Source organism: Sminthopsis crassicaudata, chromosome 2 (assembly GCF_048593235.1).
Source record: "Sminthopsis crassicaudata isolate SCR6 chromosome 2, ASM4859323v1, whole genome shotgun sequence".
Classification (NCBI taxonomy): domain Eukaryota; kingdom Metazoa; phylum Chordata; class Mammalia; order Dasyuromorphia; family Dasyuridae; genus Sminthopsis; species Sminthopsis crassicaudata.
The window spans coordinates 20,478,318-20,502,018 of NC_133618.1; the positions used below are offsets into that span (position 1 = coordinate 20,478,318).

The following is a 23,701-nucleotide window of genomic DNA, read 5'->3' on the forward strand; positions in this document are numbered from 1 at the left end:
ATGGAGGCTCACCATATCCTCAAAAAAAGAGGATTCCAAGTCAGATCTATTGAAGAAGGAAATTCTGTAAGTCTACCTGGACCCACAGCACACCAGCCTATTGTTTATGATTACAAAATGACCTATCATCAGATGTACAATGATCTTTTTAAGAAGGACCAAGAGCTCTATACCAAGAATGGGGCTTTGAACATGTTGAAAAGAAAGAAGAAAAACAAACGCCGGCCCGAGAGCTTCCAAAACTGCAGGGATGAGTTTGATGTCATCTTTACCTGTGAAGAGAGAGTCTATGACAAGGTACTAGAACATTTATTTTCCAGAGATCAAGAGAGTCTGAGGCCAGTGCATGTCATTAATGTGGAAATTAAGGACAATGAAGAAGCCAATCTAGGAGCCTTTCTCATCTGTGAGCTCTATCAGTGTATACAGCAGATGGAAGACTTGGAAACTGAGATAGATGAACTGTTACTGAAATTAGAGGACACAAGTGATAGGACTTGGCTCCATACACTCTGTTTTTACTGATGCCCAAACTCGCTTTTTTCTTCAGATTTGAAAAAAGTCTAGGTCTACTCAAGAAACCAGGATACCAGCCAGAAACCAGCCATTCCATGGGATTTATGTGAACATTCAGGACAAAGAGTTAAAAGCCATTGTAGGAGCCTGTCAGTGTATACACTGACAGTGTGTACTGTCAGTGTATACACAGAAGATGTGAAAACCAAGACTCATGAAGTGTTACCAGAATTGGAGGAGGAAAGTAGGAACATTGTCCTCCACACAATCTGATTTTACTGAAGCTCAAATTGCTTTCCTTCTTACTTGAAAGAATCACGTGTCAAATTTTTTGATGATTCTCTCCTTTTCCAGAAAAAGTTTCCAATATTCCTTTCCTTAGTACTTTTTATTCCCTTCATGTTGTTTGTTTTTATCATCTCACTTTTCTCTGGTATTGATTGTAATGTTTTTTTTTTCCTTTTAATAAGTATTTATTTTCTATTTTACAAACTTATTTGTTTCCTTAGCTGTGTCTTTTCTTAAAAAAAAAAAAAAAAAAAAAAAGTAATTTCCTGGAGTGAGGAAAGTCTTATAAGAAATAATTACTAGGTGCAAACTTGGAATCTGAAAAAAAAAAAAAGAAACAAAACAAAACAAAACTATCGTACCATGCTGCCCTCTGCCATCAGCACATTTGGGTCAATTCTGGCTTTTTTTTTTTTTTTTTTTCCTGAGGCACATGTTGTTAGTGATGGAACCCAACTGTTGTTTCTTGGGTCTTTTCCTTTGTTTCAAGGGTCTTCTGTCTCTCAAGTTGAATAGGCTCAGTGGCACGCATCTGATTCCTTCTCCATCTGTACAGATACAAGCAAACCCTTTCCTCCAAGCAGTTGACCTATTTGGCCCCTTCTATTCACCACTTTATGTATCTCTCCAGTTCACCTGCCAATTATCTAAAGATTGTTGAGCTGCTCCCACTGGACACTACCCATTCTGTGGGTTATATGACCTGTCTGCTAGAGACTGCACATCTAACAAAAATAAATAAATAAATAAACAAACAAACAAACAAACAAATAAATAAATAAATAAATAAATAAGTAAACAAACAAAAAAATAAATAAAAAATTAATCATGTATACAGCTAAATTTAAAAGTTCTCTAGGGTTATCTGTGGCTCCCCCTTTCTTTTGTAGTTTGTCTCTCTTTCTCCTCTTTACTATTGCCTGTCCTTGAAAATTTAAAATGTATGCCAGAAAATTTAAAATACTGGGCACAAAGATGATCAAAATGTTTATAAGTATATGCAGGTCCATTATCTGTTTTTCTTGTTTCTGGCACACCCATAATTGCAAAAGCTTGTATAATGAATTCCGTGATCACTCAGGCAGTCTCTTTGTCTGCTGGTATTGCAAAAGTAAATCCTGAAAAGGTGTCTATTACAATGTAGATAAAAGACAGAGCACCAAAAGATTTATAATGGGTCACATCCATTTGCCAAATTCATTGGGTCTTAAACAACGAGGGTTCTTCCCTAGAGAAAGTGTAGGAGTAGGGAAAGGAAGACAAACTGTACAGTTTTTTGCTATGCTCCTAGCTTCCCCTTTGGTTATCCCAAATTGGAAATGTAAAACTTGAGCAGCCTGATGATGTTTAAAATGAGATTCTTAGGCTGCCTGAAATAAAGTAGTACTGGCTAATATGCTTAGAAGGCAATCTGCCTTTGAAATTCCATTAAAAAAATAGGACCTGGAAGTGCACTGTGACAATGGACATGCAAGATATAAATCTTACTTGGATGTTTTCTCACTTGCTCTTGAAGTTCCTTAAAGTACTGATATATATCTTGCCTTTAAAAATCCAACACCAATTAGGTAATAGTCGGTTTATCTTTATTGGAGACCTGAGTGTAAAATTTGAAGTTCTGGCCAATAAAATTTGCCACTCTGGGATGGTTTCACGGCATACATTAATTTGCGTATTGGTATAAATGGTGTATATATTATCAGGTCTTATCCCTGATAATTGCACTGATTACTTAATGGCTTCTAATAAAATTCTAGCCACAAGTATTGGTAAGGAATAAGGCTTTGTTCTGGTTGTTCTGGGATGTTCACCCACTCTATCACACTTTCTCCTTAATGAAGAACTGCTGGTGGGGGGGGCTCTTTTGTAGCAAACCCAATATTTCCAAGGGCTTTCAAGTTGTTTTCCTGGAGGAGAAAGATCTCACATGCCATCTCATCCAACTTATTTCTGAAAAGAAAAACAAATAAACAATGACCAGACCATCATTTCTTGAATTTCCTTGGGAGCTGGACTTGGAAAACTTCTTGGATGCCAAAGTCATTACCTCAACATAACTTCAAGCCTCCAGGGTTATCTGCTTTTGTATGGATCTATACTATACCACTGGGTAGATGCAGCTCTAGAAGAGAAAGTGAGATTGGACACTCCTCAAAACTCACTTAAATGCAGCTCACTTGTATGACTTCCAGGATATTCATTGATTAGGAAGGACAAACACCCAAAACCAAATACAAACAACAACATTTATCCCTATTGATGTGAGCACATTGTTCTGTCAATGCAATTTCTCTTGTTTCTCTCATCTACTTGATGTTGAAATCTTGTTAGAAAATCTGTTGATAGAAAGGAAATCATTTAGGGTACACAAAAGATCTAAATCAAGAATTTTTAACCTTTTGGTTTTCTGTGACACATTTTTCAGTCTGTTAAAGTCTATGGAAATCATCTCAGAGCAATTATCTAAATCAATAAAATTATAAAAAAAAAAGAAATTAAATTGAAACATAATAATTTTTACATTCTAATTCCTCTGGGCTCTGTTAAAAATACCTGATCTAAGAAGTACATCATGCCCATCTTGAAGCATTTCAAGTTTAATCATGCATTCTCTAGTTTTCTACCCCAAACTGATTCATCAAAATTCATCTTTTAGAAGTCTTTCAGTGCCAGAGTCTGTTGGCCTCCAGGTTACAAGGACCTAAGTTGCAAAGTGTTAACCTTCAAGGAACAATCTATCCTTTGACTCAGCAAGTGATAACATCATAATAAACACAACTGACTCAAGAAGCCTGAGTTCACACCTCAGCTTGACACCTCAGCAACTCTTCACTTGGGTGGGGCCTAAGATTTTCAGTCTTTCAGAATGAGATCAGGAAGGTGTCAACTCAAAGCACTATATATATAGCCTGGCTGCAAGTGCAGCTTCATTCTGCTTACAGCCAAAGCTGTGGCTTTAGGTCTCCAAAGGATCCCCTAGGCTCCTCAGCTGTTGGTTTCCCCAGCCTTGTCCCTCCAGTCAGGAAAGTCTCAAGCTAGTCTCTTCAAGCTGCTGCTTTCCCCAGCCTTGTCCCTCCAGTCAGGAAGGTCTCAACAAAAGGTACATATTTATTTTTCTTGGCTGCAGGTACAACTCCATTCTGCTTGCCCAGCTGAGGTTGTAGCTTTAGCTGTCCACTGGTTACCACCGCCTCCTTTTTCCCTGCTGCTTTCCCCAACCTTCTAGATCCAGGTGCTCTCATCACTATCATGCCCTCTTCTCCCCTGAAAGTGGCTGTGGTGTGCTCTAGTAACCAGAACCGGAGCATGGAGGCTCACCATATCCTCAAACAAAGAGGATTCCAAGTCAGATCTATTGAAGAAGGAAATTCTGTAAGTCTACCTGGACCCACAGCACACCAGCCTATTGTTTATGATTACAAAATGACCTATCATCAGATGTACAATGATCTTTTTAAGAAGGACCAAGAGCTCTATACCAAGAATGGGGCTTTGAACATGTTGAAAAGAAAGAAGAAAAACAAACGCCGGCCCGAGAGCTTCCAAAACTGCAGGGATGAGTTTGATGTCATCTTTACCTGTGAAGAGAGAGTCTATGACAAGGTACTAGAACATTTATTTTCCAGAGATCAAGAGAGTCTGAGGCCAGTGCATGTCATTAATGTGGAAATTAAGGACAATGAAGAAGCCAGTCTAGGAGCCTTTCTCATCTGTGAGCTCTATCAGTGTATACAGCAGATGGAAGACTTGGAAACTGAGATAGATGAACTGTTACTGAAATTAGAGGACACAAGTGATAGGACTTGGCTCCATACACTCTGTTTTTACTGATGCCCAAACTCGCTTTTTTCTTCAGATTTGAAAAAAGTCTAGGTCTACTCAAGAAACCAGGATACCAGCCAGAAACCAGCCATTCCATGGGATTTATGTGAACATTCAGGACAAAGAGTTAAAAGCCATTGTAGGAGCCTGTCAGTGTATACACTGACAGTGTATACTGTCAGTGTATACACAGAAGATGTGAAAACCAAGACACATGAAGTGTTACCAGAATTGGAGGAGGAAAGTAGGAACATTGTCCTCCACACAATCTGATTTTACTGAAGCTCAAATTGCTTTCCTTCTTACTTGAAAGAATCACATGTGTCAAATTTTTTGATGATTCTCTCCTTTTCCAGAAAAAGTTTCCAATATTCCTTTCCTTAGTACTTTTTATTCCCTTCATGTTGTTTGTTTTTATCATCTCACTTTTCTCTGGTATTGATTGTAATGTATTTTTTTTCCTTTTAATAAGTATTTATTTTCTATTTTACAAACTTATTTGTTTCCTTAGCTGTGTCTTTTCTTAAAAAAAAAAAAAAAAAAAAAAAAAAAGTAATTTCCTGGAGTGAGGAAAGTCTTATAAGAAATAATTACTAGGTGCAAACTTGGAATCTGAAAAAAAAAAAAAAAGAAACAAAACAAAACAAAACTATCGTACCATGCTGCCCTCTGCCATCAGCACATTTGGGTCAATTCTGGCTTTTTTTTTTTTTTTTTTCCTGAGGCACATGTTGTTAGTGATGGAACCCAACTGTTGTTTCTTGGGTCTTTTCCTTTGTTTCAAGGGTCTTCTGTCTCTCAAGTTGAATAGGCTCAGTGGCACGCATCTGATTCCTTCTCCATCTGTACAGATACAAGCAAACCCTTTCCTCCAAGCAGTTGACCTATTTGGCCCCTTCTATTCACCACTTTATGTATCTCTCCAGTTCACCTGCCAATTATCTAAAGATTGTTGAGCTGCTCCCACTGGACACTACCCATTCTGTGGGTTATATGACCTGTCTACTAGAGAGTGCATATTTAACAAAATAAATAAATAAATAAATAAATAAATAAATAAACAAACAAATAAATAAATAAATAAATAAACAAATAAATAAATAAATAAATAAACAAACAAACACAAAAATAAATAAAAAATTAATCATGTATACAGCTAAATTTAAAAGTTCTCTAGGGTTATCTGTGGCTCCCCCTTTCTTTTGTAGTTTGTCTCTCTTTTTCCTCTTTACTATTGCCTGTCCTTGAAAATTTAAAATGTATGCCAGAAAATTTAAAATACTGGGCACAAAGATGATCAAAATGTTTATAAGTATATGCAGGTCCATTATCTGTTTTTCTTGTTTCTGGCACACCCATAATTGCAAAAGCTTGTATAATGAATTCCGTGATCACTCAGGCAGTCTCTTTGTCTGCTGGTATTGCAAAAGTAAATCCTGAAAAGGTGTCTATTACAATGTAGATAAAAGACAGAGCACCAAAAGATTTATAATGGGTCACATCCATTTGCCAAATTCATTGGGTCTTAAACAACGAGGGTTCTTCCCTAGAGAAAGTGTAGGAGTAGGGAAAGGAAGACAAACTGTACAGTTTTTTGCTATGCTCCTAGCTTCCCCTTTGGTTATCCCAAATTGCAAATGTAAAACTTGAGCAGCCTGATGATGTTTAAAATGAGATTCTTAGGCTGCCTGAAATAAAGTAGTACTGGCTAATATGCTTAGAAGGCAATCTGCCTTTGAAATTCCATTAAAAAAATAGGACCTGGAAGTGCACTGTGACAATGGACATGCAAGATATAAATCTTACTTGGATGTTTTCTCACTTGCTCTTGAAGTTCCTTAAAGTACTGATATATATCTTGCCTTTAAAAATCCAACACCAATTAGGTAATAGTCGGTTTATCTTTATTGGAGACCTGAGTGTAAAATTTGAAGTTCTGGCCAATAAAATTTGCCACTCTGGGATGGTTTCACGGCATACATTAATTTGCGTATTGGTATAAATGGTGTATATATTATCAGGTCTTATCCCTGATAATTGCACTGATTACTTAATGGCTTCTAATAAAATTCTAGCCACAAGTATTGGTAAGGAATAAGGCTTTGTTCTGGTTGTTCTGGGATGTTCACCCACTCTATCACACTTTCTCCTTAATGAAGAACTGCTGGTGGGGGGGGCTCTTTTGTAGCAAACCCAATATTTCCAAGGGCTTTCAAGTTGTTTTCCTGGAGGAGAAAGATCTCACATGTCTGTAACGTGCTCTCCTGGCAGTTACAATTACTAGTCTGTCCTAGACCCCCCAGAGTACCTTTGACCACTGTCCTTTGCAGTGTGAGCTCTACCCGGCTCGCCTCCTCTGAGGCCTTCTAAGGTCTCTGGCCACAATCTCTTGAATCTATAGCTTAGTAACCGGTAGCGCACTCAAGAACAACCACATGTAATCTTAAAAGCCTTTATTATACCTACTCACATAATGCCCTGACTGATGCCCTGACTTGTTGGTTCCCGAGTGAACACCTGGTCAGAAGACCCATGTGTTCACTACCAAAATCCTTACCTCTTTCGGCTACCCATCTTGGCTTGGCCACCCAGCTAGGGAGCCAGGGTGAACAGCAGGAGGTTAAAGAGGGCGGTTGCTGCCTGCAGTGGGCTTATATAGGGCCTGTGAGGTCACACACACAGCCAATCAGCGAGAGAGTCACCCATTACAAAAGTATCTCAATATGGCCAGGATCCCGCCCAAGGGCAGTCCTAATATCCACAGAAATTACTTCTGGGCCTCAATCCCGATGCACTGTGTCCGCCCATTTAAAGGGCCCTTACAATTCCCTTTCTCTTGTTTTGTGGGAACCGCACATCTCACCAAGCTAAACTTTTAGCACCAGCTATAGTTCACTTGATCCATGAGATGACAGAGTGTTATGCCCAAGGAGGTACAAAGCAGCAAATCAGTAAACAGAAGTATGACAATGAGAACCAGGCTCAACAGTGGCCCAAGTGTTCAACCCATTCATCAAAGTCATACTCGAGATAATAAGCCAAAGAGGTTGGATGCCAATGAGGTAGGATGTCAACACTGAGGTGGGAAGTCAACAAGGTAAAACATCACAATTCTAGTTAACAAATATCAGTAGGTAGGTTGTCACAATTCTAGTTACATTTATCACAGTTCTAGACCAATTCTAGTTTCTTACAATTTTCTGTTGCACTTTTCACACTCCTAGAACAATTCTAGTTTATCACAATTCTCAAGTGCACTTTTCACAATTCTAGAACAATTCTAGCTTATCACAATTCTCTATTGCACTTTTCACAATCCTAGAGCAATTCTAGTTTATCACAATTCTCAATTGCACTTTTCACAATTCTAGAACAATTCTAGCTTATCACAATTCTCTATTGCACTTTTCACAATTCTAGAACAATTCTAGTTTCACAGGTGCACATAAGCAAAGTCATGTCCAGTAACATTGTCTCAATAACAATGGCAGGTGGGTGTGTTGGTTTTTCACCCACTAATTTAAAAGCATAGTCCTTCAATAGAAAGCATAGGGCAAAGCCTCTTCCCAGGCCACCATATGGCAAGTGGCCACGGGAGAAGCAAGCAGGCCCATTGTCCATTTACAGTCTTTATATTGCGTATCACCCAAAACAGTCCATTTCAGCTGCAACACTGGAACTGTCTGCTGTCTCTGGTGTCACGGTCAGGAGGGGCATCGCTGCTATCAGCGTCTGAAGGGCTGCGGACATCTGGCTGGTCTCTCTGGACTGTTGTCTGGTCCTTCTCTTGGATCCCCAGGTTACAAATGTCTCTCGTGGGGATGAACTCTGCTGCTGGATCTGCACCTAGGAAGGAATGTCCCCGGGGCCCAACTTGGGCCTTTCCAAATGCCATCCAGGCCTTTCCACATCACAGTGGAAACAAAGTTGTTGTCAAAAAGATTAACAAGTCAGACAAAAGTCAGTCTGTCACTTAGCTGCACTTTCTGTGTATGCCCGAAGTGCATTGCTAAGGTAAAAGGCAAAGAATTTAAAAATGTAAAACCAAAATAATTTAAAAGTGTAAAACCAAAATAGATTAAAAATATAAAACCAAAATAACTTTAAAATGTAAAATCAAAATACTTTGAAGATGTAAAATCAAAAATGTTTAAAAATGTAAAATCAAAATTTAAAAATTGTAAGCAATCACATATCCCAAAATTCCCTTCTCTTGTTTAGAAGAGAAGATCTTGGGAATAGTCTGTGCAGTAATGACTTTACTAGAACACTCGGCTATATCCCTGAATTCTTTTGCCTAAAAATCAAAGTTTGAATTTCTGATACCGAATTGTACTCCAGGAGTGTGAATCAATAAATCTGATATTACTTTTCCTCCTGGGTCAAAGATCACACACTGTGTATTTATTCTAGTGATTAAAATAGCAATTTTCCAACCCATTCTAAACATAAACACTGTTTTATAAGTACCCGTAGGGGGTTGGGAAATCAAGCTCACCTGTGGAAGTGGAAAATCCACGAGGTAAGAAAAGAGGAGTTCCAACTCTCCAAAGACGATCCTAGCAGTTTTACAAGTATAAAATTCTACTCTCTCTAACTGCAAGATCTTATCCCTGTAAGGTTTCTTAGAAATTAACTGAACTGTATTTTTAAAACTTTTCTGATTATACTCAATACCCCACAATTCCTTTTTGCCTTGGGGCATAAAGCCTACTCCGGTCCTTTGAAAAGACACAGGAGTTTTGAATGGATTAATGGGCAGTGCTGATGGTATTATCGCCCTTCCTTTTCCTCCTCCCCCTTCTCCCTTGGCCCAAGAAGGTGAGGCAGAGGGAAGAAGAATTGGAAAATTCCCCAAAGGCTGATTCCAAATCAAACCTGAGCTTTGCACATAAAAAGAACTAAACTTCTTCTCAATGGAAGAGTAATCAATAAATTCCTTAAAACAACAATGCAGGAGGTAAACCAACAAAACGCTAAGAAGAATTTTTACAACTGAAGTCCATGTGATTCGTTTATTTCCTTCCTTAGTTTCTGCCACTGGTTTGAACTCTTCCTGTTCTATCTGTAGTAACCTAGCTTTTTCTTCTTTCTCTATCTCCATCTGTAGTTTAACCTGCAATTCCAGCAACTCTTGCTGTGGCATTTTATACTCTCTACTGTCATACAATCGCATTAGCTCTAGGTTGCTCCCTCTCCTAGCTCTATTTACTGGGTGTGGGGATAGCCTTTGTGGAGCTTGATTACAAGCTTCCTGCTGTTCTTCAGTGGTGATCTTTGTTAAAAGATCTTCCATCTGGCTCTTTAACCTCTTGATATAAGCATTATGTTTAGCTGTGTCCTTGAGTCTGATCCCAGATTTACCTGGGTCCATATTGCTTCTCTGTCTTCCCTCTTAAGTGGCGTTTCTACCGGATCTTTCAGAATCTTAATTCTGAATATTAAATATTTTCAAAACCTGATTAATTCCTGATGCGTCCACGTTGAGCGCCATTTGTAACGTGCTCTCCTGGCAGTTACAATTACTAGTCTGTCCTAGACCCCCCAGAGTACCTTTGACCACTGTCCTTTGCAGTGTGAGCTCTACCCGGCTCGCCTCCTCTGAGGCCTTCTAAGGTCTCTGGCCACAATCTCTTGAATCTATAGCTTAGTAACCGGTAGCGCACTCAAGAACAACCACATGTAATCTTAAAAGCCTTTATTATACCTACTCACATAATGCCCTGACTGATGCCCTGACTTGTTGGTTCCCGAGTGAACACCTGGTCAGAAGACCCATGTGTTCACTACCAAAATCCTTACCTCTTTCGGCTACCCATCTTGGCTTGGCCACCCAGCTAGGGAGCCAGGGTGAACAGCAGGAGGTTAAAGAGGGCGGTTGCTGCCTGCAGTGGGCTTATATAGGGCCTGTGAGGTCACACACACAGCCAATCAGCGAGAGAGTCACCCATTACAAAAGTATCTCAATATGGCCAGGATCCCGCCCAAGGGCAGTCCTAATATCCACAGAAATTACTTCTGGGCCTCAATCCCGATGCACTGTGTCCGCCCATTTAAAGGGCCCTTACACATGTCATCTCATCCAACTTATTTCTGAAAAGAAAAACAAATAAACAATGACCAGACCATCATTTCTTGAATTTCCTTGGGAGCTGGATTTGGAAAACTTCTTGGATGCCAAAGTCATTACCTCAACATAACTTCAAGCCTCCAGGGTTATCTGCTTTTGTATGGATCTATACTATACCACTGGGTAGATGCAGCTCTAGAAGAGAAAGTGAGATTGGACACTCCTCAAAACTCACTTAAATGCAGCTCACTTGTATGACTTCCAGGATATTCATTGATTAGGAAGGACAAACACCCAAAACCAAATACAAACAACAACATTTATCCCTATTGATGTGAGCACATTGTTCTGTCAATGCAATTTCTCTTGTTTCTCTCATCTACTTGATGTTGAAATCTTGTTAGAAAATCTGTTGATAGAAAGGAAATCATTTAGGGTACACAAAAGATCTAAATCAAGAATTTTTAACCTTTTGGTTTTCTGTGACACATTTTTCAGTCTGTTAAAGTCTATGGAAATCATCTCAGAGCAATTATCTAAATCAATAAAATTATAAAAAAAAAAGAAATTAAATTGAAACATAATAATTTTTACATTCTAATTCCTCTGGGCTCTGTTAAAAATACCTGATCTAAGAAGTACATCATGCCCATCTTGAAGCATTTCAAGTTTAATCATGCATTCTCTAGTTTTCTACCCCAAACTGATTCATCAAAATTCATCTTTTAGAAGTCTTTCAGTGCCAGAGTCTGTTGGCCTCCAGGTTACAAGGACCTAAGTTGCAAAGTGTTAACCTTCAAGGAACAATCTATCCTTTGACTCAGCAAGTGATAACATCATAATAAACACAACTGACTCAAGAAGCCTGAGTTCACACCTCAGCTTGACACCTCAGCAACTCTTCACTTGGGTGGGGCCTAAGATTTTCAGTCTTTCAGAATGAGATCAGGAAGGTGTCAACTCAAAGCACTATATATATAGCCTGGCTGCAAGTGCAGCTTCATTCTGCTTACAGCCAAAGCTGTGGCTTTAGGTCTCCAAAGGATCCCCTAGGCTCCTCAGCTGTTGGTTTCCCCAGCCTTGTCCCTCCAGTCAGGAAAGTCTCAAGCTAGTCTCTTCAAGCTGCTGCTTTCCCCAGCCTTGTCCCTCCAGTCAGGAAGGTCTCAACAAAAGGTACATATTTATTTTTCTTGGCTGCAGGTGCAACTCCATTCTGCTTGCCCAGCTGAGGTTGTAGCTTTAGCTGTCCACTGGTTACCACCGCCTCCTTTTTCCCTGCTGCTTTCCCCAACCTTCTAGATCCAGGTGCTCTCATCACTATCATGCCCTCTTCTCCCCTGAAAGTGGCTGTGGTGTGCTCTAGTAACCAGAACCGGAGCATGGAGGCTCACCATATCCTCAAACAAAGAGGATTCCAAGTCAGATCTATTGAAGAAGGAAATTCTGTAAGTCTACCTGGACCCACAGCACACCAACCTATTGTTTATGATTACAAAATGACCTATCATCAGATGTACAATGATCTTTTTAAGAAGGACCAAGAGCTCTATACCAAGAATGGGGCTTTGAACATGTTGAAAAGAAAGAAGAAAAACAAACGCCGGCCCGAGAGCTTCCAAAACTGCAGGGATGAGTTTGATGTCATCTTTACCTGTGAAGAGAGAGTCTATGACAAGGTACTAGAACATTTATTTTCCAGAGATCAAGAGAGTCTGAGGCCAGTGCATGTCATTAATGTGGAAATTAAGGACAATGAAGAAGCCAGTCTAGGAGCCTTTCTCATCTGTGAGCTCTATCAGTGTATACAGCAGATGGAAGACTTGGAAACTGAGATAGATGAACTGTTACTGAAATTAGAGGACACAAGTGATAGGACTTGGCTCCATACACTCTGTTTTTACTGATGCCCAAACTCGCTTTTTTCTTCAGATTTGAAAAAAGTCTAGGTCTACTCAAGAAACCAGGATACCAGCCAGAAACCAGCCATTCCATGGGATTTATGTGAACATTCAGGACAAAGAGTTAAAAGCCATTGTAGGAGCCTGTCAGTGTATACACTGACAGTGTATACTGTCAGTGTATACACAGAAGATGTGAAAACCAAGACACATGAAGTGTTACCAGAATTGGAGGAGGAAAGTAGGAACATTGTCCTCCACACAATCTGATTTTACTGAAGCTCAAATTGCTTTCCTTCTTACTTGAAAGAATCACATGTGTCAAATTTTTTGATGATTCTCTCCTTTTCCAGAAAAAGTTTCCAATATTCCTTTCCTTAGTACTTTTTATTCCCTTCATGTTGTTTGTTTTTATCATCTCACTTTTCTCTGGTATTGATTGTAATGTTTTTTTTTTCCTTTTAATAAGTATTTATTTTCTATTTTACAAACTTATTTGTTTCCTTAGCTGTGTCTTTTCTTAAAAAAAAAAAAAAAAAAAAAAAAAAAGTAATTTCCTGGAGTGAGGAAAGCCTTATAAGAAATAATTACTAGGTGCAAACTTGGAATCTGAAAAAAAAAAAAAGAAACAAAACAAAACAAAACTATCGTACCATGCTGCCCTCTGCCATCAGCACATTTGGGTCAATTCTGGCTTTTTTTTTTTTTTTTTTCCTGAGGCACATGTTGTTAGTGATGGAACCCAACTGTTGTTTCTTGGGTCTTTTCCTTTGTTTCAAGGGTCTTCTGTCTCTCAAGTTGAATAGGCTCAGTGGCACGCATCTGATTCCTTCTCCATCTGTACAGATACAAGCAAACCCTTTCCTCCAAGCAGTTGACCTATTTGGCCCCTTCTATTCACCACTTTATGTATCTCTCCAGTTCACCTGCCAATTATCTAAAGATTGTTGAGCTGCTCCCACTGGACACTACCCATTCTGTGGGTTATATGACCTGTCTGCTAGAGACTGCATATCTAACAAAAATAAATAAATAAATAAACAAACAAACAAACAAACAAACAAATAAATAAATAAATAAATAAATAAACAAACAAAAAAATAAATAAAAAATTAATCATGTATACAGCTAAATTTAAAAGTTCTCTAGGGTTATCTGTGGCTCCCCCTTTCTTTTGTAGTTTGTCTCTCTTTCTCCTCTTTACTATTGCCTGTCCTTGAAAATTTAAAATGTATGCCAGAAAATTTAAAATACTGGGCACAAAGATGATCAAAATGTTTATAAGTATATGCAGGTCCATTATCTGTTTTTCTTGTTTCTGGCACACCCATAATTGCAAAAGCTTGTATAATGAATTCCGTGATCACTCAGGCAGTCTCTTTGTCTGCTGGTATTGCAAAAGTAAATCCTGAAAAGGTGTCTATTACAATGTAGATAAAAGACAGAGCACCAAAAGATTTATAATGGGTCACATCCATTTGCCAAATTCATTGGGTCTTAAACAACGAGGGTTCTTCCCTAGAGAAAGTGTAGGAGTAGGGAAAGGAAGACAAACTGTACAGTTTTTTGCTATGCTCCTAGCTTCCCCTTTGGTTATCCCAAATTGGAAATGTAAAACTTGAGCAGCCTGATGATGTTTAAAATGAGATTCTTAGGCTGCCTGAAATAAAGTAGTACTGCCTAATATGCTTAGAAGGCAATCTGCCTTTGAAATTCCATTAAAAAAATAGGACCTGGAAGTGCACTGTGACAATGGACATGCAAGATATAAATCTTACTTGGATGTTTTCTCACTTGCTCTTGAAGTTCCTTAAAGTACTGATATATATCTTGCCTTTAAAAATCCAACACCAATTAGGTAATAGTCGGTTTATCTTTATTGGAGACCTGAGTGTAAAATTTGAAGTTCTGGCCAATAAAATTTGCCACTCTGGGATGGTTTCACGGCATACATTAATTTGCGTATTGGTATAAATGGTGTATATATTATCAGGTCTTATCCCTGATAATTGCACTGATTACTTAATGGCTTCTAATAAAATTCCAGCCACAAGTATTGGTAAGGAATAAGGCTTTGTTCTGGTTGTTCTGGGATGTTCACCCACTCTATCACACTTTCTCCTTAATGAAGAACTGCTGGTGGGGGGGGCTCTTTTGTAGCAAACCCAATATTTCCAAGGGCTTTCAAGTTGTTTTCCTGGAGGAGAAAGATCTCACATGCCATCTCATCCAACTTATTTCTGAAAAGAAAAACAAATAAACAATGACCAGACCATCATTTCTTGAATTTCCTTGGGAGCTGGACTTGGAAAACTTCTTGGATGCCAAAGTCATTACCTCAACATAACTTCAAGCCTCCAGGGTTATCTGCTTTTGTATGGATCTATACTATACCACTGGGTAGATGCAGCTCTAGAAGAGAAAGTGAGATTGGACACTCCTCAAAACTCACTTAAATGCAGCTCACTTGTATGACTTCCAGGATATTCATTGATTATGAAGGACAAACAACCAAAACCAAATACAAACAACAACATTTATCCCTATTGATGTGAGCACATTGTTCTGTCAATGCAATTTCTCTTGTTTCTCTCATCTACTTGATGTTGAAATCTTGTTAGAAAATCTGTTGATAGAAAGGAAATCATTTAGGGTACACAAAAGATCTAAATCAAGAATTTTTAACCTTTTGGTTTTCTGTGACACATTTTTCAGTCTGTTAAAGTCTATGGAAATCATCTCAGAGCAATTATCTAAATCAATAAAATTATAAAAAAAAAAGAAATTAAATTGAAACATAATAATTTTTACATTCTAATTCCTCTGGGCTCTGTTAAAAATACCTGATCTAAGAAGTACATCATGCCCATCTTGAAGCATTTCAAGTTTAATCATGCATTCTCTAGTTTTCTACCCCAAACTGATTCATCAAAATTCATCTTTTAGAAGTCTTTCAGTGCCAGAGTCTGTTGGCCTCCAGGTTACAAGGACCTAAGTTGCAAAGTGTTAACCTTCAAGGAACAATCTATCCTTTGACTCAGCAAGTGATAACATCATAATAAACACAACTGACTCAAGAAGCCTGAGTTCACACCTCAGCTTGACACCTCAGCAACTCTTCACTTGGGTGGGGCCTAAGATTTTCAGTCTTTCAGAATGAGATCAGGAAGGTGTCAACTCAAAGCACTATATATATAGCCTGGCTGCAAGTGCAGCTTCATTCTGCTTACAGCCAAAGCTGTGGCTTTAGGTCTCCAAAGGATCCCCTAGGCTCCTCAGCTGCTGCTTTCCCCAGCCTTGTCCCTCCAGTCAGGAAGGTCTCAACAAAAGGTACATATTTATTTTTCTTGGCTGCAGGTGCAACTCCATTCTGCTTGCCCAGCTGAGGTTGTAGCTTTAGCTGTCCACTGGTTACCACCGCCTCCTTTTTCCCTGCTGCTTTCCCCAACCTTCTAGATCCAGGTGCTCTCATCACTATCATGCCCTCTTCTCCCCTGAAAGTGGCTGTGGTGTGCTCTAGTAACCAGAACCGGAGCATGGAGGCTCACCATATCCTCAAACAAAGAGGATTCCAAGTCAGATCTATTGAAGAAGGAAATTCTGTAAGTCTACCTGGACCCACAGCACACCAGCCTATTGTTTATGATTACAAAATGACCTATCATCAGATGTACAATGATCTTTTTAAGAAGGACCAAGAGCTCTATACCAAGAATGGGGCTTTGAACATGTTGAAAAGAAAGAAGAAAAACAAACGCCGGCCCGAGAGCTTCCAAAACTGCAGGGATGAGTTTGATGTCATCTTTACCTGTGAAGAGAGAGTCTATGACAAGGTCCTAGAACATTTATTTTCCAGAGATCAAGAGAGTCTGAGGCCAGTGCATGTCATTAATGTGGAAATTAAGGACAATGAAGAAGCCAGTCTAGGAGCCTTTCTCATCTGTGAGCTCTATCAGTGTATACAGCAGATGGAAGACTTGGAAACTGAGATAGATGAACTGTTACTGAAATTAGAGGACACAAGTGATAGGACTTGGCTCCATACACTCTGTTTTTACTGATGCCCAAACTCGCTTTTTTCTTCAGATTTGAAAAAAGTCTAGGTCTACTCAAGAAACCAGGATACCAGCCAGAAACCAGCCATTCCATGGGATTTATGTTTATTCAGGACAAAGAGTTAAAAGCCATTGTAGGAGCCTGTCAGTGTATACACTGACAGTGTATACTGTCAGTGTATACACAGAAGATGTGAAAACCAAGACACATGAAGTGTTACCAGAATTGGAGGAGGAAAGTAGGAACATTGTCCTCCACACAATCTGATTTTACTGAAGCTCAAATTGCTTTCCTTCTTACTTGAAAGAATCACATGTGTCAAATTTTTTGATGATTCTCTCCTTTTCCAGAAAAAGTTTCCAATATTCCTTTCCTTAGTACTTTTTATTCCCTTCATGTTGTTTGTTTTTATCATCTCACTTTTCTCTGGTATTGATTGTAATGTTTTTTTTTTCCTTTTAATAAGTATTTATTTTCTATTTTACAAACTTATTTGTTTCCTTAGCTGTGTCTTTTCTTAAAAAAAAAAAAAAAAAAAAAAAAAAAGTAATTTCCTGGAGTGAGGAAAGTCTTATAAGAAATAATTACTAGGTGCAAACTTGGAATCTGAAAAAAAAAAAAAAAGAAACAAAACAAAACAAAACTATCGTACCATGCTGCCCTCTGCCATCAGCACATTTGGGTCAATTCTGGCTTTTTTTTTTTTTTTTTTCCTGAGGCACATGTTGTTAGTGATGGAACCCAACTGTTGTTTCTTGGGTCTTTTCCTTTGTTTCAAGGGTCTTCTGTCTCTCAAGTTGAATAGGCTCAGTGGCACGCATCTGATTCCTTCTCCATCTGTACAGATACAAGCAAACCCTTTCCTCCAAGCAGTTGACCTATTTGGCCCCTTCTATTCACCACTTTATGTATCTCTCCAGTTCACCTGCCAATTATCTAAAGATTGTTGAGCTGCTCCCACTGCACACTACCCATTCTGTGGGTTATATGACCTGTCTGCTAGAGACTGCATATTTAACAAAAAAAAAAAATAAATAAATAAATAAATAAATAAATAAATAAATAAATAAATAAATAAACAAACAAAAAAATAAATAAAAAATTAATCATGTATACAGCTAAATTTAAAAGTTCTCTAGGGTTATCTGTGGCTCCCCCTTTCTTTTGTAGTTTGTCTCTCTTTCTCCTCTTTACTATTGCCTGTCCTTGAAAATTTAAAATGTATGCCAGAAAATTTAAAATACTGGGCACAAAGATGATCAAAATGTTTATAAGTATATGCAGGTCCATTATCTGTTTTTCTTGTTTCTGGCACACCCATTATTGCAAAAGCTTGTATAATGAATTCCGTGATCACTCAGGCAGTCTCTTTGTCTGCTGGTATTGCAAAAGTAAATCCTGAAAAGGTGTCTATTACAATGTAGATAAAAGACAGAGCACCAAAAGATTTATAATGGGTCACATCCATTTGCCAAATTCATTGGGTCTTAAACAACGAGGGTTCTTCCCTAGAGAAAGTGTAGGAGTAGGGAAAGGAAGACAAACTGTACAGTTTTTTGCTATGCTCCTAGCTTCCCCTTTGGTTATCCCAAATTGGAAATGTAAAACTTGAGCAGCCTGATGATGTTTAAAATGAGATTCTTAGGCTGCCTGAAATAAAGTAGTACTGGCTAATATGCTTAGAAGGCAATCTGCCTTTGAAATTCCATTAAAAAAATAGGACCTGGAAGTGCACTGTGACAATGGACATGCAAGATATAAATCTCACTTGGATGTTTTCTCACTTGCTCTTGAAGTTCCTTAAAGTACTGATATATATCTTGCCTTTAAAAATCCAACACCAATTAGGTAATAGTCGGTTTATCTTTATTGGAGACCTGAGTGTAAAATTTGAAGTTCTGGCCAATAAAATTTGCCACTCTGGGATGGTTTCACGGCATACATTAATTTGCGTATTGGTATAAATGGTGTATATATTATCAGGTCTTATCCCTGATAATTGCACTGATTACTTAATGGCTTCTAATAAAATTCCAGCCACAAGTATTGGTAAGGAATAAGGCTTTGTTCTGGTTGTTCTGGGATGTTCACCCACTCTATCACACTTTCTCCTTAATGAAGAACTGCTGGTGGGGGGGGCTCTTTTGTAGCAAACCCAATATTTCCAAGGGCTTTCAAGTTGTTTTCCTGGAGGAGAAAGATCTCACATGTCATCTCATCCAACTTATTTCTGAAAAGAAAAACAAATAAACAATGACCAGACCATCATTTCTTGAATTTCCTTGGGAGCTGGACTTGGAAAACTTCTTGGATGCCAAAGTCATTACCTCAACATAACTTCAAGCCTCCAGGGTTATCTGCTTTTGTATGGATCTATACTATACCACTGGGTAGATGCAGCTCTAGAAGAGAAAGTGAGATTGGACACTCCTCACAACTCACTTAAATGCAGCTCACTTGTATGACTTCCAGGATATTCATTGATTATGAAGGACAAACAACCAAAACCAAATACAAACAACAACATTTATCCCTATTGATGTGAGCACATTGTTCTGTCAATGCAATTTCTCTTGTTTCTCTCATCTACTTGATGTTGAAATCTTGTTAGAAAATCTGTTGATAGAAAGGAAATCATTTAGGGTACACAAAAGATCTAAATCAAGAATTTTTAACCTTTTGGTTTTCTGTGACACATTTTTCAGTCTGTTAAAGTCTATGGAAATCATCTCAGAGCAATTATCTAAATCAATAAAATTATAAAAAAAAAAAAGAAATTAAATTGAAACATAATAATTTTTACATTCTAATTCCTCTGGGCTCTGTTAAAAATACCTGATCTAAGAAGTACATCATGCCCATCTTGAAGCATTTCAAGTTTAATCATGCATTCTCTAGTTTTCTACCCCAAACTGATTCATCAAAATTCATCTTTTAGAAGTCTTTCAGTGCCAGAGTCTGTTGGCCTCCAGGTTACAAGGACCTAAGTTGCAAAGTGTTAACCTTCAAGGAACAATCTATCCTTTGACTCAGCAAGTGATAACATCATAATAAACACAACTGACTCAAGAAGCCTGAGTTCACACCTCAGCTTGACACCTCAGCAACTCTTCACTTGGGTGGGGCCTAAGATTTTCAGTCTTTCAGAATGAGATCAGGAAGGTGTCAACTCAAAGCACTATATATATAGCCTGGCTGCAAGTGCAGCTTCATTCTGCTTACAGCCAAAGCTGTGGCTTTAGGTCTCCAAAGGATCCCCTAGGCTCCTCAGCTGCTGCTTTCCCCAGCCTTGTCCCTCCAGTCAGGAAGGTCTCAACAAAAGGTACATATTTATTTTTCTTGGCTGCAGGTGCAACTCCATTCTGCTTGCCCAGCTGAGGTTGTAGCTTTAGCTGTCCACTGGTTACCACCGCCTCCTTTTTCCCTGCTGCTTTCCCCAACCTTCTAGATCCAGGTGCTCTCATCACTATCATGCCCTCTTCTCCCCTGAAAGTGGCTGTGGTGTGCTCTAGTAACCAGAACCGGAGCATGGAGGCTCACCATATCCTCAAAAAAAGAGGATTCCAAGTCAGATCTATTGAAGAAGGAAATTCTGTAAGTCTACCTGGACCCACAGCACACCAGCCTATTGTTTATGATTACAAAATGACCTATCATCAGATGTACAATGATCTTTTTAAGAAGGACCAAGAGCTCTATACCAAGAATGGGGCTTTGAACATGTTGAAAAGAAAGAAGAAAAACAAACGCCGGCCCGAGAGCTTCCAAAACTGCAGGGATGAGTTTGATGTCATCTTTACCTGTGAAGAGAGAGTCTATGACAAGGTACTAGAACATTTATTTTCCAGAGATCAAGAGAGTCTGAGGCCAGTGCATGTAATTAATGTGGAAATTAAGGACAATGAAGAAGCCAGTCTAGGAGCCTTTCTCATCTGTGAGCTCTAACAGTGTATACAGCAGATGGAAGACTTGGAAACTGAGATAGATGAACTGTTACTGAAATTAGAGGACACAAGTGATAGGACTTGGCTCCATACACTCTGTATTTACTGATGCCCAAACTCGCTGTTTTCTTCAGATTTGAAAAAAGTCTAGGTCTACTCAAGAAACCAGGATACCAGCCAGAAACCAGCCATTCCATGGGATTTATGTGAACATTCAGGACAAAGAGTTAAAAGCCATTGTAGGAGCCTGTCAGTGTATACACTGACAGTGTATACTGTCAGTGTATACACAGAAGATGTGAAAACCAAGACACATGAAGTGTTACCAGAATTGGAGGAGGAAAGTAGGAACATTGTCCTCCACACAATCTGATTTTACTGAAGCTCAAATTGCTTTCCTTCTTACTTGAAAGAATCACATGTGTCAAATTTTTTGATGATTCTCTCCTTTTCCAGAAAAAGTTTCCAATATTCCTTTCCTTAGTACTTTTTATTCCCTTCATGTTGTTTGTTTTTATCATCTCACTTTTCTCTGCTATTGATTGTAATGTTTTTTTTTCCTTTTAATAAGTATTTATTTTCTATTTTACAAACTTATTTGTTTCCTTAGCTGTGTCTTTTCTTAAAAAAAAAAAAAAAAAAAAAAAAAAGTAATTTCCTGGAGTGAGGAAAGTCTTATAAGAAATAATTACTAGGTGCAAACTTGGAATCTGAAAAAAAAAAAAAGAAACAAAACAAAACAAAACTATCGTACCATGCTGCCCTCTGCCATCAGCACATTTGGGTCAATTCTGGCTTTTTTTTTTTTTTTTTTTTCCTGAGGCACATGTTGTTAGTGATGGAACCCAACTGTTGTTTCTTGGGTCTTTTCCTTTGTTTCAAGATTCTTCTGTCTCTCAAGTTGAATAGGCTCAGTGGCACGCATCTGATTCCTTCTCCATCTGTACAGATACAAGCAAACCCTTTCCTCCAAGCAGTTGACCTATTTGGCCCCTTCTATTCACCACTTTATGTATCTGTCCAGTTCACCTGCCAATTATCTAAAGATTGTTGAGCTGCTCCCACTGGACACTACCCATTCTGTGGGTTATATGACCTGTCTGCTAGAGACTGCATATTTAACAAAAAAAAAAAATAAATAAATAAATAAATAAATAAATAAATAAATAAATAAACAAACAAAAAAATAAATAAAACATTAATCATGTATACAGCTAAATTTAAAAGTTCTCTAGGGTTATCTGTGGCTCCCCCTTTCTTTTGTAGTTTGTCTCTCTTTCTCCTCTTTACTATTGCCTGTCCTTGAAAATTTAAAATGTATGCCAGAAAATTTAAAATACTGGGCACAAAGATGATCAAAATGTTTATAAGTATATGCAGGTCCATTATCTGTTTTTCTTGTTTCTGGCACACCCATAATTGCAAAAGCTTGTATAATGAATTCCGTGATCACTCAGGCAGTCTCTTTGTCTGCTGGTATTGCAAAAGTAAATCCTGAAAAGGTGTCTATTACAATGTAGATAAAAGACAGAGCACCAAAAGATTTATAATGGGTCACATCCATTTGCCAAATTCATTGGGTCTTAAACAACGAGGGTTCTTCCCTAGAGAAAGTGTAGGAGTAGGGAAAGGAAGACAAACTGTACAGTTTTTTGCTATGCTCCTAGCTTCCCCTTTGGTTATCCCAAATTGCAAATGTAAAACTTGAGCAGCCTGATGATGTTTAAAATGAGATTCTTAGGCTGCCTGAAATAAAGTAGTACTGGCTAATATGCTTAGAAGGCAATCTGCCTTTGAAATTCCATTAAAAAAATAGGACCTGGAAGTGCACTGTGACAATGGACATGCAAGATATAAATCTTACTTGGATGTTTTCTCACTTGCTCTTGAAGTTCCTTAAAGTACTGATATATATCTTGCCTTTAAAAATCCAACACCAATTAGGTAATAGTCGGTTTATCTTTATTGGAGACCTGAGTGTAAAATTTGAAGTTCTGGCCAATAAAATTTGCCACTCTGGGATGGTTTCACGGCATACATTAATTTGCGTATTGGTATAAATGGTGTATATATTATCAGGTCTTATCCCTGATAATTGCACTGATTACTTAATGGCTTCTAATAAAATTCCAGCCACAAGTATTGGTAAGGAATAAGGCTTTGTTCTGGTTGTTCTGGGATGTTCACCCACTCTATCACACTTTCTCCTTAATGAAGAACTGCTGGTGGGGGGGGCTCTTTTGTAGCAAACCCAATATTTCCAAGGGCTTTCAAGTTGTTTTCCTGGAGGAGAAAGATCTCACATGTCATCTCATCCAACTTATTTCTGAAAAGAAAAACAAATAAACAATGACCAGACCATCATTTCTTGAATTTCCTTGGGAGCTGGACTTGGAAAACTTCTTGGATGCCAAAGTCATTACCTCAACATAACTTCAAGCCTCCAGGGTTATCTGCTTTTGTATGGATCTATACTATACCACTGGGTAGATGCAGCTCTAGAAGAGAAAGTGAGATTGGACACTCCTCAAAACTCACTTAAATGCAGCTCACTTGTATGACTTCCAGGATATTCATTGATTATGAAGGACAAACAACCAAAACCAAATACAAACAACAACATTTATCCCTATTGATGTGAGCACATTGTTCTGTCAATGCAATTTCTCTTGTTTCTCTCATCTACTTGATGTTGAAATCTTGTTAGAAAATCTGTTGATAGAAAGGAAATCATTTAGGGTACACAAAAGATCTAAATCAAGAATTTTTAACCTTTTGGTTTTCTGTGACACATTTTTCAGTCTGTTAAAGTCTATGGAAATCATCTCAGAGCAATTATCTAAATCAATAAAATTATAAAAAAAAAAAAGAAATTAAATTGAAACATAATAATTTTTACATTCTAATTCCTCTGGGCTCTGTTAAAAATACCTGATCTAAGAAGTACATCATGCCCATCTTGAAGCATTTCAAGTTTAATCATGCATTCTCTAGTTTTCTACCCCAAACTGATTCATCAAAATTCATCTTTTAGAAGTCTTTCAGTGCCAGAGTCTGTTGGCCTCCAGGTTACAAGGACCTAAGTTGCAAAGTGTTAACCTTCAAGG

The 23,701-nt window shown here is 38.2% G+C and overlaps 5 pseudogenes; all 5 read left to right on the forward strand.

Annotated features, from left to right (window-relative positions):
• LOC141552588 (RNA polymerase II subunit A C-terminal domain phosphatase SSU72 pseudogene) lies at positions 1-525 on the forward strand (annotated as a pseudogene).
• A 3,585-nt stretch (positions 526-4,110) lies between these two features.
• On the forward strand, positions 4,111-4,635 carry LOC141552589 (RNA polymerase II subunit A C-terminal domain phosphatase SSU72 pseudogene; annotated as a pseudogene).
• Positions 4,636-12,075: 7,440 nt separating this feature from the next.
• On the forward strand, positions 12,076-12,600 carry LOC141552590 (RNA polymerase II subunit A C-terminal domain phosphatase SSU72 pseudogene; annotated as a pseudogene).
• A 3,473-nt stretch (positions 12,601-16,073) lies between these two features.
• LOC141552591 (RNA polymerase II subunit A C-terminal domain phosphatase SSU72 pseudogene) lies at positions 16,074-16,655 on the forward strand (annotated as a pseudogene).
• A 3,466-nt stretch (positions 16,656-20,121) lies between these two features.
• Positions 20,122-20,595, forward strand: LOC141552592 (RNA polymerase II subunit A C-terminal domain phosphatase SSU72 pseudogene; annotated as a pseudogene).
• The last annotated feature ends 3,106 nt before the right edge of the window (positions 20,596-23,701 follow it).